The sequence below is a fragment of the Pristiophorus japonicus genome, chromosome 23 (genome assembly GCF_044704955.1).
Source record: "Pristiophorus japonicus isolate sPriJap1 chromosome 23, sPriJap1.hap1, whole genome shotgun sequence".
Classification (NCBI taxonomy): Eukaryota; Metazoa; Chordata; class Chondrichthyes; family Pristiophoridae; genus Pristiophorus; species Pristiophorus japonicus.
In genome coordinates this window covers 34,501,621-34,514,079 of record NC_091999.1, presented here as the reverse complement: position 1 = coordinate 34,514,079, position 12,459 = coordinate 34,501,621, and the positions used below count along the sequence as shown (strand labels likewise).

The window sequence follows — 12,459 nt, the reverse complement described above, 5'->3', positions numbered from 1 at the left end:
GGATCTGATAACAAGCATGAAAATGTTGAAATTGAGGCATTGCTTAACTGGGAACTATGTAGGTCAGCGATGCTTCCCCAGCATTCTAGGCACACACACACCTTCCCTCGTTCACCTGGCCCTTGCTGGTTGCGATATTGCATCCTGCGCCCTCGCTTCCACTTGCTTCTGCAAGAAAAAAAACAAAAGGAAAAACATCACCCCTCTGTGAGAGGTCTTCCCTCCATAGGTAAAACTTAGCTTATCTGAATTAGATTCCCCGTCCCGAATGCTTGAGCAGGAACTCCTATCTGTTTAGCTCATCAATTTTATTTTCACAAAAACTTGTGTCCAGCCTTTGTTGTTTAACAATACAAAAGTTATCTGCAATGCGTTTACAGCAAGTCCGTTATCTTCCCCCTCGAGCAGTCTGTCGTGGAAGATAACACATGATTCCAAATCATTCATTCCAAGCATTTGTTTTTAAAGTCTTAAGTTCAATTTTGTTACCATGCTGTGGCATTCAAGATTCATTACTGCATATAAGAAGTTGAACATTACTGGAGTTCTTCTCTTTTGTTCCAGCAAAGTTCAAGGTCGGTAACACCTTTAAGTTATTTCCATTTTAAACAACCCTCTTGGTAATCTTGCACAATCATCATCATCTTCATAGGCAGTCCCTCGAAACGAGGATGACTTGGTTCCAAGCCAAAAAGGGATGAGTTCACAGGTGTTTCAATGAAGGACCTAATATTCCGGATCCTGAACTACATGTTGAAGGGTGGAAGATGCCTGTGTGCGTAATAATTTATCTCTGTGCAATTGATTAGCAAATATTAAGAATGATGTGCTTTATATACACACACACACACATATACATACACGCATATATACATAGACACACACATACATACATATATATATATATATATAATAAAGAGTCAGGGACTCCACTTTCTCTGCCTCTTTATAATTAATGGGACAGTCCAGTTTATCTTGTGTTGGGAGACTTTACGAACCGAGCTACCATTACCAGTCGCTCCCTTCTGTACTGTGCAATGATTGTAAAGCTAATTCAGTGACTTGAGCCATTCTAAAATGTCTCACTGTTTTTGATGATACATTTCACTTGCTTGTCTAATTTGGAAAGAGTTCAGAATTGTGCATTGTGACGAAGTTTTTCTTTACAGGTGGAGTCAAATTTGTTTCATAATATTCTGTTCCCACCCTTCCCCAACTCCCTCCCCCCCCACCCCCGCACCTCCAACCCCCAATTTTTAGAACACTGCAGTACTGACTGGGACGGTCACAAGTTCGATCCTTGATCTGGGCTGTTAGTTGAGCTCAGCCAAGGCAGCAGTTCACAGGTTATAATCGTCCTCTGTACAATTGGGAAGTGTGTGGATGTCATTTGAGGACAGGATTTGAGGCTGTGATGCCTACCACAGTGGAAATCCTGCTGGCACTCACTGAATCGACTGACCGTGAGGCACTAGAGGTTAGCTAATGTCTGTGGAATTGCACCGAGCCAGATTCAGCACTTTCTGGAGATAATAAAGCTCAGGCGATGAAATGAATGTTGATTTTAGACAGTAAATGTCTAGAATAAGGAATTTAGGAGGGACAGGAGGGGACAGAATGTTCCATAGAATCTAGAATTGTCTATTCTTAATTTATATCCTGTACTTAAAGTAACAACGTTTGTAACCACCATTTATTTGCAGGGTATTAAAAGGGGAGGATCTGCAACTGGGAAACGCAATCCATACATCGCGTCAAGATTTGACAGATTCCCCAGATTGATCAGGATCATCTTATCATCAGCCTTTGTAAAAACACCAATCACAGCGGGGAGAAATAGGACACATATTCTGTGTGTTGGTGCTCCTCCAACCAATCGTTCAGCCTGTGAGACTCGTGCACCCACCTGACTCAACACTGTAAATGTGGGGACAGCGGGAATGGATGCTGTTGTGCGTGAAAAGAGATTCCGTCGCTCATCTCACCAACTGACATTCGAGCAGATAGATAACAAACTTTCTCCTGTGAATATAGAGCTTGGTTATTAGTCCGTGATGTGTTCACTTATTCATCTTGGTGAATCTAAACCTTTGCCAATTATTTCATGTAATCAGTTTACATGTACATATTTTTAAAAATGCATTTGCTGAGTGGATTCAAATTTAAATTGAACCCAGGTTTGCAGGCGGGGTGCTCCATTCACACATCGAAGGTGAGAGAGATGCTGTGGGGCACATGCTAAGTCCAGTATCTGAAAGTGATTACCAGACTGGGAACTTGTCGCGGAGAGTAACTGATGGTATGAGAACTGTAATAATCCAGAATTAGAAAGGAGAAAATGCCCAAATTGGTGCAGTCAGTAACATGACATCTGTTAGTCCCCTCTGATCTTGGAGATATCAAATATCGACACACTGTGTTATTTGAAACATGAAAATATTAAGCTCTAGCCCAGTTATAGGTTATTCACATCAACAGAAACAAACCCCAAGTGATACAACAAACATGATTCAATCAGGATGCGATTAACAGCAGCAAAAACAATAGAATCCAACCCCTGCAGTCACTTGTGAACTCGCTGGTGTCTCAGCAGGTGGGATGACTGAGTGAATCCCTTCCCACACTCAGAACAGGAGAACGGCCTCTCCACAGTGTGAATTCGCTGGTGTGTCAGCAGGTGGGATGACTGAGTGAATCCATTCCCACACTCAGAGCAGCTGAACGGGCTCTCCCCAGTGTGACTGTGACTATGCATTTTCAGCTTACAAGGTTGGGTTCAGTTCTGCAACCGCTGTGCACAGAGTAAGAATAAAATCAATGAGCTACCGATTCTCTCCGCTGGACAATGGGTCTTTTGTGCTGGCCCAATAGGGTGAGACGGGCTGGCCGAATAGGGTGAGCCCAGGCTGGCCCAATAGGTGAGTCCAGGCTTGCCCAATAGTGTGAGCCGGGCGGGCCCAATAGTGTGAGCCCGGCTGGCCTATTAGGGCGTGGCCAGGCTGACCCAATAGGTGAGCCCGGGCTGGCCCAATGAGGTGAGCCTGGGATGGCCTGGGCCAGGTGAGCCTGGGCTGGCCCAATAGGGTGATCACAGGCTGGCCCAATAGAGTGAACCAGTTTGGCACAGAGTCACCAGACAACAATCACCAGAACAACAAGGTTCCCTTTCAGGGGCCACTGATCTGGGCACAAACATGATGACCAATAAAACTGACAGACACCCTGAAGCCCCGCCCACCCAATGTCCCTGCCGTGTCGAAACTCCGAATGGAGCACTTGCTTTAGGAGGCTTGTATTGGGAATATGGACAGCAGAAATTGTAGAGTACACTCCATAACGCCTCATGGTTGACCTTGTCAAAGGCCTTCGTCATGTCAAAGAATGTTGAACCAAAGCCTCAGTCACTGACACCAAGTTCCTCCCATGTGATATAAACCAACCCTTGTCACTGACAACAAGTGGACTGGGAAAATATGTTAGAGGATAAGACTGTAGAAATGCAATGGCAAACATTTAAGGAGATATTTCATAACTCTCAGCAAAGATTTATTCAAGTGAGAAATAAAGATGCTAAGAGAAGGATGAACCATCCCTGCCTAACTAAGGAAGTAAAGGATGGTATCAAATTGAAAAAAGGCATATAATGTTGCGAACGACAGTGGAAGGCCTGAGGATTGGGAAATTCTTAGAAACCAGCAAAGGACGACGAAAAAAATGATAAAGACAGTGAAGATAGCAGATGAAAGAAAATTAGCAAGGAATATGGAAACAGAAAATAAGAGCTTCTACAGGGATATAAAACGGAAACGAGCAGCTGAGGTCCCTTAGAAGGTGAAACTGGAGAATTAATAATGGGAAACACGGAAATGGCAGAGACTTTAAAAAATAATTTTGAATCGGTCTTCATGGTAGAGGGCACCTAAAAACTTCCCAATAGTTGATAACCAAGGAGCTATTGCGGGGGGCGGGGGAGCGGGGGAGCAATCACTATCAGTAGAGATCAAGTACTAATCAAACTAATTGGACTAAAGACGGACAAGTCCTCTGGACTTGATGACATGCATTCTAGGGTCTGAAAAAAGTGGCTGCAGAGATAGAGGGTGCATCTGTTATAATCTAACAAAATTCCCTAAATTCTGGCGAGGTCCCAATGGACAGGAATACCGCAAATGTAACATCCCTAATTAAAATAGGAGTGAGACAGAGAGCAGGAACCTATAGACCAGTTAGCCTACCATCTGATAGTGGAAAAATACTGGAGTCCATCATTAAGGAAAAGTAGCAAGACATTTAGAAAATCATATTGCAGTCAAGCAGAGTCAGCATTATTTTATGAAAAAGAAATCATGTTGACAAATTTCCTGGAGTTGTTCGAGGATGTAACGAGCGAAGTGGATACAGGAGATCCAGTTGATGCTGTATATTTGGATTTCCATAAAGCATTCCATATGGTGCTACACAAAAGGCTAATGCACAAGCTAAGAGCTCATGGGGTTGGGGTTAATGTATCACCGTGGATGGAGGATTGGCAAACTAACAGAAAACAGAGAGTCGGGATAAATGGATCATTTTCAGGTTGGCAAACTGTAACTAGTGGAGTGCCACAGGGATCAGTGCTGGGGCCTCAACTATTTACAATTTATATCAATGACTTGGATGAAGGGACCGAGTGTAAAATAATCAAATTTGCTGATGATACAAAGATAGTTGGGAAAACAAGCTGTGAGGAGGACGCAAATAATCTACGAAAGGATATAGCAAGGCTCAGTGAGTGGGCAAAATCTGGCAGATGGACTGTAATGTGTTAAAATGTAAGCTTATCCCCTTTGGTAGTACAAATCAAAAAGCTAATTATTCTTTAAATGGGGACGATTACAAAATGCTGCAGCACGGAGGGATCTGGCGGTTCTTGTAAATGAAATGCAAATACTTAGCATGCAGGTACAGCAATAATCAGGAAAGCAAATGGTATGCTGGCCTTTATTGCAAGGGAGATGGAGTATAAAAGTAGGGAAGTCCTGCTATAAATGTACAGGGCGTTGGTAAGACCACACCTGGAGCACTGCACACTGTTTTGGTTTGGACTTGACTCCATTGCCGTGCCAGGGGTTTTGCTACACCAGATGGGGTACACCATTTGGGGATACTGATTCCCCACCAATTCCCATTCCCCTTCTTTCTGGTGGATAATGGAGGGGCCGCTGTGTGTAATGTGCAAGTCAGTAAGAATTGTCAGCAAGCTCTATCTAATTGGAGATTATATTCAGTACAAACGTTTACATTATTGTAGATTGTGTACCAAAGATCAAGGTAGCATTAAAGTAAAAGTTCATAATTTTATTTTTGAGAGTTGCTGAATTAAGGGGAAAGATAACACACAGAGTTTTTAAATGGACACTGCAGCCCCGAGAACACAGCAATATATCCAGAATATTAAGGTCCAGCCCAGTTTCAGGGTTATTATCAGCAGAAACAAACCCCAACTGTGAGAATGAACATGGTTCAGTCGGGATGTGATCAACAGCAGCAATAACAGCAGATTCTAACCCTTTGTGTTACTTGTGAACTCGCTGGTGTGGCAGCAAGTCGGATGACTGAGTGAATCCCTTCCCACACTCAGAGCAGGTGAACAACCTCTCCCAAGTGTGAACGCACTGGTGTGTCATCAGGTGGGATGACCGAGTGAATCGCTTCCCACACTCAGAGCAGGTGAACTTTTTCTCCCATGTGTGAACTCGCTGGTATTTCAGCTGGTGGGATAATGCAGTCAATCCCTTTCCACACAGTGATCAAATGAATGGCCTCTCCCCAATGTGACTACCTCGATGAATTTCCAGTTCTGACTGCGATCTGAGTCCATTCCCACAGTCACCACATTTCCACGGTTTCTCCGTGGTGTGGGTGTCCTTGTGAATCTCCACGGTTGGTCGATCAGTTGAAGCCTAACCCATGTGCAGAAAACGTTTACAGTTTCTCGGTGCTTTGTATGCTGCGATGTTTTCTTCAGGCTGTGTAACTGGTTAAAGCTCTTTCCACAGTCCGTGCACTGGAACACTCACTCGGGAGTGTGTGTCTCGGTGCCTTTCCAGTCAAACTGATGTTTGAAATCTTTTCCCACAGGCAAGACAGACAAACATTTCTCCTTTCACTTTCAAAGGCCGATGATATTCAGGTCCTGATGCATCGAGTGACTCTGTCAGATCTTGACATGATGTTTGGTTTGTGTTTCCTGTCTGAAAATCTCCCCTTCTAATACGCTGTAAAATGGGATTACAAAACTCATCGCTGTCAGTACAGGACAGAAATTCAGGATGTACTCATCTAGTTTCCATGGAACATGCCTATCTCCCTTGTCCTTCCAAAGCTATAAATCCCTCTCCCACACGTTGGCCCACCTGCTGTGCTGAAATCCAAATCAACACAAGTTTCGAGACAGTTTCTCCTCCGCTCCCAGTTTTCACTACTAATTTTGGTTGGGTTCAGGTTTACACTCACTGGTTCCCCTCCTTCTCCTTCCCAGAATGTGCTGTCACTGGCTGGGTTCAGTTCTACACTCACAGGTACACTTCCTTCTCCTAAAGGTGCTGACTCTGGCTGGTTTCAGTTCTACACTCACTGGTTCCCCTCCCCTGAATGTGTTGAATGTGGCTGGGTTCAGTTCTACATTCACTGGTTCCCCTCACCTGAAGTTGCTGACTCTAGCTGGGTTCAGTTCCAGACACTGATATCATTCACTTTGTACCTGCACCAAGATGGCCGCACATTGCACTGTGCGACTAACTGAATCAAGATGGCGGAGCCCTGAACCTGCCTTCCTGCACCAAGATGCCCGCTGTTAGCCTGGGCCTGTGATTGGGAAAAAGACCCGAAGCTGCAATCGCCGATATTCTGGTTACTATTCCGGGCTTGCGGAGGGTACAGGTTGTTAATGAAGCCTCCCTTACTCCCTGGTGGTCCATTATTCCCCTTCGTCCCACTGAAAAGGTTACTTCTGTGGAGCCTGCCCGAAATGTGTCTCCTCCACTGTTACACGAACCGCTCATACTCCAAACACAGCCATGACCAGCACCGGCGCACTGAGCTCCTGGACTCTGCGTGCGGCACATTCTCCCCCGCAGGGCATGCTGGATACATAAGACCATGAGAAATAAGAGCAGGAGGGGGCCACCCGGCCCCCGGAGCCTGCTCCCGATTCAATAACATTGGACGGGACAGTCTAGGGGGGGCTTTACTCCATATCTAACCTGTGCTGTACTTGCTGTGGGAGTATTTGACGCGACAGTATCGAGGGAGCTTTACTCTGTATCTAACCCGTGCTGTACCTGCCCTGGGAGTGTTTGATGGGACAGTGTCGAAGAAGCTCGAATCTGTAGCTACCCAATGCAGTATCTGCTCTGGAATGCTTGGGGCAAGGTTGAGGAAGATATACTCTGTATCTAACCTGCTTTGTACCTGCCCTTGCAATGTCTGGTGGGAGAGTGTTGAGGGAGCTTTACTCTGTTTCTAAGCAAGGCAAATATATCCTTCCTTAGATAAGGCGACCAAAACTGTGCACAATTCTAGAGAGATTAGAGAGAGAATTACAATGTATCTACATTGTGCTGTAGCTGTCCTTGGAGCGTTTATTTCGACAGTGTAGAGGGAGCTTTACTTAGTGTATAAGCAATGCAGTACCTGCTCTGGGAGTGTTTGATCGAACAGTGTAGAGGGAGATTTACTTTATATGTAACAAATGCTGTATCTGCAACGGAATGGCTGGGTCAGGGTAGAAGGAGATGTACTCCGTGTAACCTGTGCTGTACCTGTCCTGGGAGTGTTTGATGGGGCAGTGTAGAGTGAGTTCTACTCCGTATCTGACGCTGCTGTACCTGCCCTGCGAGTGTTTGATGGGACAGTGTAGAGGGAGCTTTACTCTGTATCTAAACACGTGCTGTACCTGCACTCGGAGAGTTTGATGGGACAGTGTTGAGGGAGCTTTACTCTGCATCTAACCACGTGCTGTACCTGCCCTGGGAGTATTTGATGGGACAGGGCAGAGGGAGTATTACTCTGTATCTAACCCGTGCTGTACCTGCCCTGAGAATGTTTTGTGGCAGGGTTGAGGAAGATATACTCCATGTCTAACCTGTACTGCACCTGCCCTGGGACTGGTTAATGGCAAAGTGTAGAGGGAGCTTTACGCTGTATCTAAACCATGTTGTACGTGCCTTGGGAGTATTTGGGATATTGTAGTCTGAGATTTACTCTGTATCAACCCTGATAGTGTTTGGGACAGGATGGAGTGAGATTTACTCTGTATCTATCCCGTGCAATACTGGTAGTTCTGATATCATTAGTAGTGAAAATGCTAAAATCTATTATTAAGCACGTAGTAAGTAATAACACGGTTGGGCAGAATGAACACGGATTTATGAGAGTGAAATTGTACTTGACAAATCTGTTAGCATTTCTTGAGTTTGTCACTCGCAGGATAGACAAGGGCGAACCACTTGATGTAGTTTATTTAGATTTACAAAAGAAATTCAATGAGGTGCCACAAAAGGGATTATTAAACAAAATTATCGCTCGTGAGATTAGGGGTAATATATGAACAAGGATTGGTTAACGGTCAGAAAACAGAGAGTAGAAATAAACGAGTGATTTTCGGGTTGGCAGGCAGTAACTGGTGGGGTGCTGCAAGGATCGGTGCTTGGGCCCCAGCTATTCACAATCTATATCAATAATTTGGATGAGGGGACCAAATGTAATATATCGATGTTTGCTGAGGCTACAAAGCTAGTTGGGAATGTAAGTGTGAGGAGAAACATAGAAACATAGAAACATAGAAACATAGAAACATAGAAAATAGGTGCAGGAGCAGGCCATTCGGCCCTTCTAGCCTGCACCGCCATTCAATGAGTTCATGGCTGAACATGCAACTTCAGTACCCCATTCCTGCTTTGTCACCATACCCCTTGATTCCCCTAGTAGTAAGGACTTCATCTAACTCCTTTTTGAATATATTTAGTGAATTGGCCTCAACAACTTTCTGTGGTAGAGAATTCCACAGGTTCACCACTCTCTGGGTGAAGAAATTCCTCCTCATCTCGGTCCTAAATGGCTTCCCCCTCATCCTTAGACTGTGTCCCCTGGTTCTGGACTTCCCCAACATTGGGAAAATTCTTCCTGCATCTAACCTGTCTAACCCCGTCAGAATTTTAAACGTTTCAATGAGGTCCCCTCTCATTCTTCTGAACTCCAGTGAATACAAGCCCAGTTGATCCAACCTTTCTTGATAGGTCAGTCCCGCCATCCCGGGAATCAGTCTGGTGAACCTTCGCTGCACTCCCTCAATAGCAAGAATGTCCTTCCTCAGGTTAGGAGAACAAAACTGTACACAATACTCCAGGTGTGGCCTCACCAAAGCCCTGTACAATTGTAGCAACACCTCCCTGCCCTTGTACACAAATCCCCTCGCTATGAAGGCCAACATGACATTTGCTTTGTTAATCGCCTGCTGTACCTGCATGCCAACCTTCAATGACTGATGTTGCATGCCAACCTTCAATGACTGATGAAGAGAGGTTTCAAAGGGATAGAAACAGGCTCAGTGAGTGGGCAAGAACATGGTAAATGGAATATAATGTGAACAAATTTTAAGTTAGATACTGACAGTAAAAATAGAAAGGCAGAGTATTTATTTTAAATGGTGAGTGATTGGGGAATGTTGGTGTTCAGAGGGACCTGGGTGTTCTTGTATACAAATCGCAAAAAGATTATATGCAAGCAATTAAGAAAGCAAATGGTATATTGGCCTTTATTACAAAAAGATTTAAGTATAAGAGTAAAGACATCTTACTGCAATTATAAAGGGCTCTGGTGAGACCACACCTGGAGTATTGTGTGCAGTTTTGGTCTCCTGACGTAAGGAAAGATAAACTTGCCATAGAGGGAGTGGAATGAAGGTTCGCCAGACTGATTTCTGGGATGGCGGGATTGTCCTATGAGAGATTGAGTAGACTAGGCCTATATTCGCTCTCGTACAGAAGAATGAGAGATGAGAGGCGAGGCCCACATCCCATGAACAAATTTTTAAAAAGAGATGTGAGGTGTTTAAATTTGATCAAGGATACCAGCCAAATTATTAGAGACACTCCCTGTCCTTCAGGACCTGTGTCCAGGGGTGAAGCTGATGGGTTTATCTGATCATCTTTGGATTAACTATTGTGATCATTGAGCTGAGCACCTCGTGCTAGCATCAAACACTCTCCAGTCGGGCACAGCGCGGGTTAGATACAGATTGAACCCATCGGTCGCTCCCCGACACAGATACTGAGGGACAGGGAGTGTCTGGGACAATGACATTTCGCACTCAATAAGGTATAAATTGATCCTGTACCTCTCCCCATTAATCCTGAGCTTCACACGGGTCAAATACTGCTCCTGCTTCCCTTCTTGTAACAACACTGAGCTCAACACAGACCAAAATGATCAGGGCTCAGGGAGGTTGGTTGTTAGGCACTTTAGTGATGTCATAAAGCAGGCCATCTGCCCAGCTAGTCCTCTCCATGTCCCTTTAAATGAGGAGAACTGGGACATCCTGTCTCAACACACATCCCTCTGTTCATACTGAGAATCCCAGGGAAAGGCCCAAGGCCCATAGTGTGGAACACAACCAAGGGGGAAAGAGGAGGAGAGCTGGGATATCCTGTCTCAACACACATCCCCCTGTTCATACTGAGAATCCCCGGGGAAAGCCCAAGGCCCAGAGTGTGGAATACAACCAAGGGGGAAAGAGGTGGAGAGAAGGGGACGTAAATCAAGGAGTGGGGACTGAGGCCCACCAAGCTTCAGTTTTAGAGCCTGTAGACTTCAGGAGGGATCAGCGAGTTCTGTAGTTTCAGGATCCAGGGAGAGAACAATGAGCAGATGGGGAGACTGGTGTGGATTCCAGCACAATGAGGATGCAGGGCGAGAGAGATTGTGTCGGGCCGTGTATTAGGGGTGTGGGAGGGACAAGAGAGGAAAGGTCAGAGGAGCAATTACTGCAGCAGTGTCCATCAATAGTGAGAGAGAAGGTGGGGGTCAGAGTGGGCCCTGGACAGGCCGGTAAACTGTTTGTTTGCTGTGACCAGCTTTCCTTCTGTCACAAATAGCCTCCTGTAGCCCAGTGACACAAACAGCCCATTAAACGCCCAATGTCCTTTGGTCTGGTGAGGTCTCCCTTTGTGAAACATGGGTTGCTGTTAAAGCTTCTCATTCTGACTCACTAGTGAGAGAGTATCCGCTGTCCCTTTTATTAAATGGGCTTCATCTTTGCCGGTATTGGTAACACGCCCGGGATCACTAAACACAAATCCCAGTCTGTTAATCACTTTCAGCTACTTGACTTATTGTGTGCCCCACAGCATCTCTCTCACCTTCAATGTGTGAATCGAGCATCACGCCCGCAAAGCTGGTTTAAGTTTATTTCCACGCAGCAAATCTATTTATGAAAAGCCTGTCGGCCGATGAGACACTGTTCAGGTGCCAGTGTGCTGCTGGTTTGTCCGGCATTTTGCCTGCAATGGAAAATAACTGAACATTTCTCCCAGTGTAACCATTGCTGTAATGAAATGTGTCTTTTAATCAGCCTCACGTCCTTGCTCATGTCTGCTGCAATTGTGCAGAAAGGGGATGTGTGAAGAGATGGTGTTTGTATTGAGATGTGAAACAAGGAAACGATATCTGTGTGTGGCAGTGACACAGCCTTGTGGTCAGAGGCAGAACCATGCACCGATAGCCTTGTGCTTATGGTTTGAGCATCGGTCAGTTCATGAATGCTCAAGCTAAGAGGTGCCAGGCATTGGGAGCAGCGGCAGTAAATAAAATCTAAATGCAAATTCCGATGTAGTTTATCTTCATTTATTCCTATTTTAATGGCTTTTGCTGAATGTGTCACATGCCAAGTGCCAGGATATTGGATCAGGCCCACCCGAGAAAATGAGTTTGACATCCTGATTCAACCGGATTCCCCCATCCACATCCTGACAACTTCTTTACAAACTCAAGCTAGTTTGTAAGACATGACCTTGTTTTCCGGAATCCATGTTCAGTATCTCTAATGGCCCCTTCACTTTCCCCATGATGGAAAACAGCATCTCTCAGGATCCCTTCATGCACCTTCCCAGTGATGGAGGTCACGTTGATGGGCCTTCAGTTCCCGAGCTCTGACTTGTGCACAATTGAAAAATGGGATCTACATCGGCTGCCTTCCAATCTCAGGGAACAACCCATGAATCTACTGAGCTGTTGGCGATATGGGCAAGTGGCTGGCAGAGCACCCATCCCATCTCTTTTAGCACCCTTGCGTGGATATCATCCACACCTTACACTGTCAAGATTAACCCGCACGGGTTGCTGTCAGTGAAGAGAGATGAGAAAGACCAAAGTGCCATTTGCCCCTCTCAGTATGACCCTGAAGAGCTGTGTCCATGCTGA

The 12,459-nt window shown here is 45.3% G+C and overlaps 1 pseudogene; it reads right to left on the bottom strand.

Moving 5' to 3' along the window:
* LOC139235478 (zinc finger protein 229-like) overlaps positions 1-12,459 on the bottom strand; it is a 75,977-nt pseudogene that overhangs the window by 23,436 nt on the left and 40,082 nt on the right.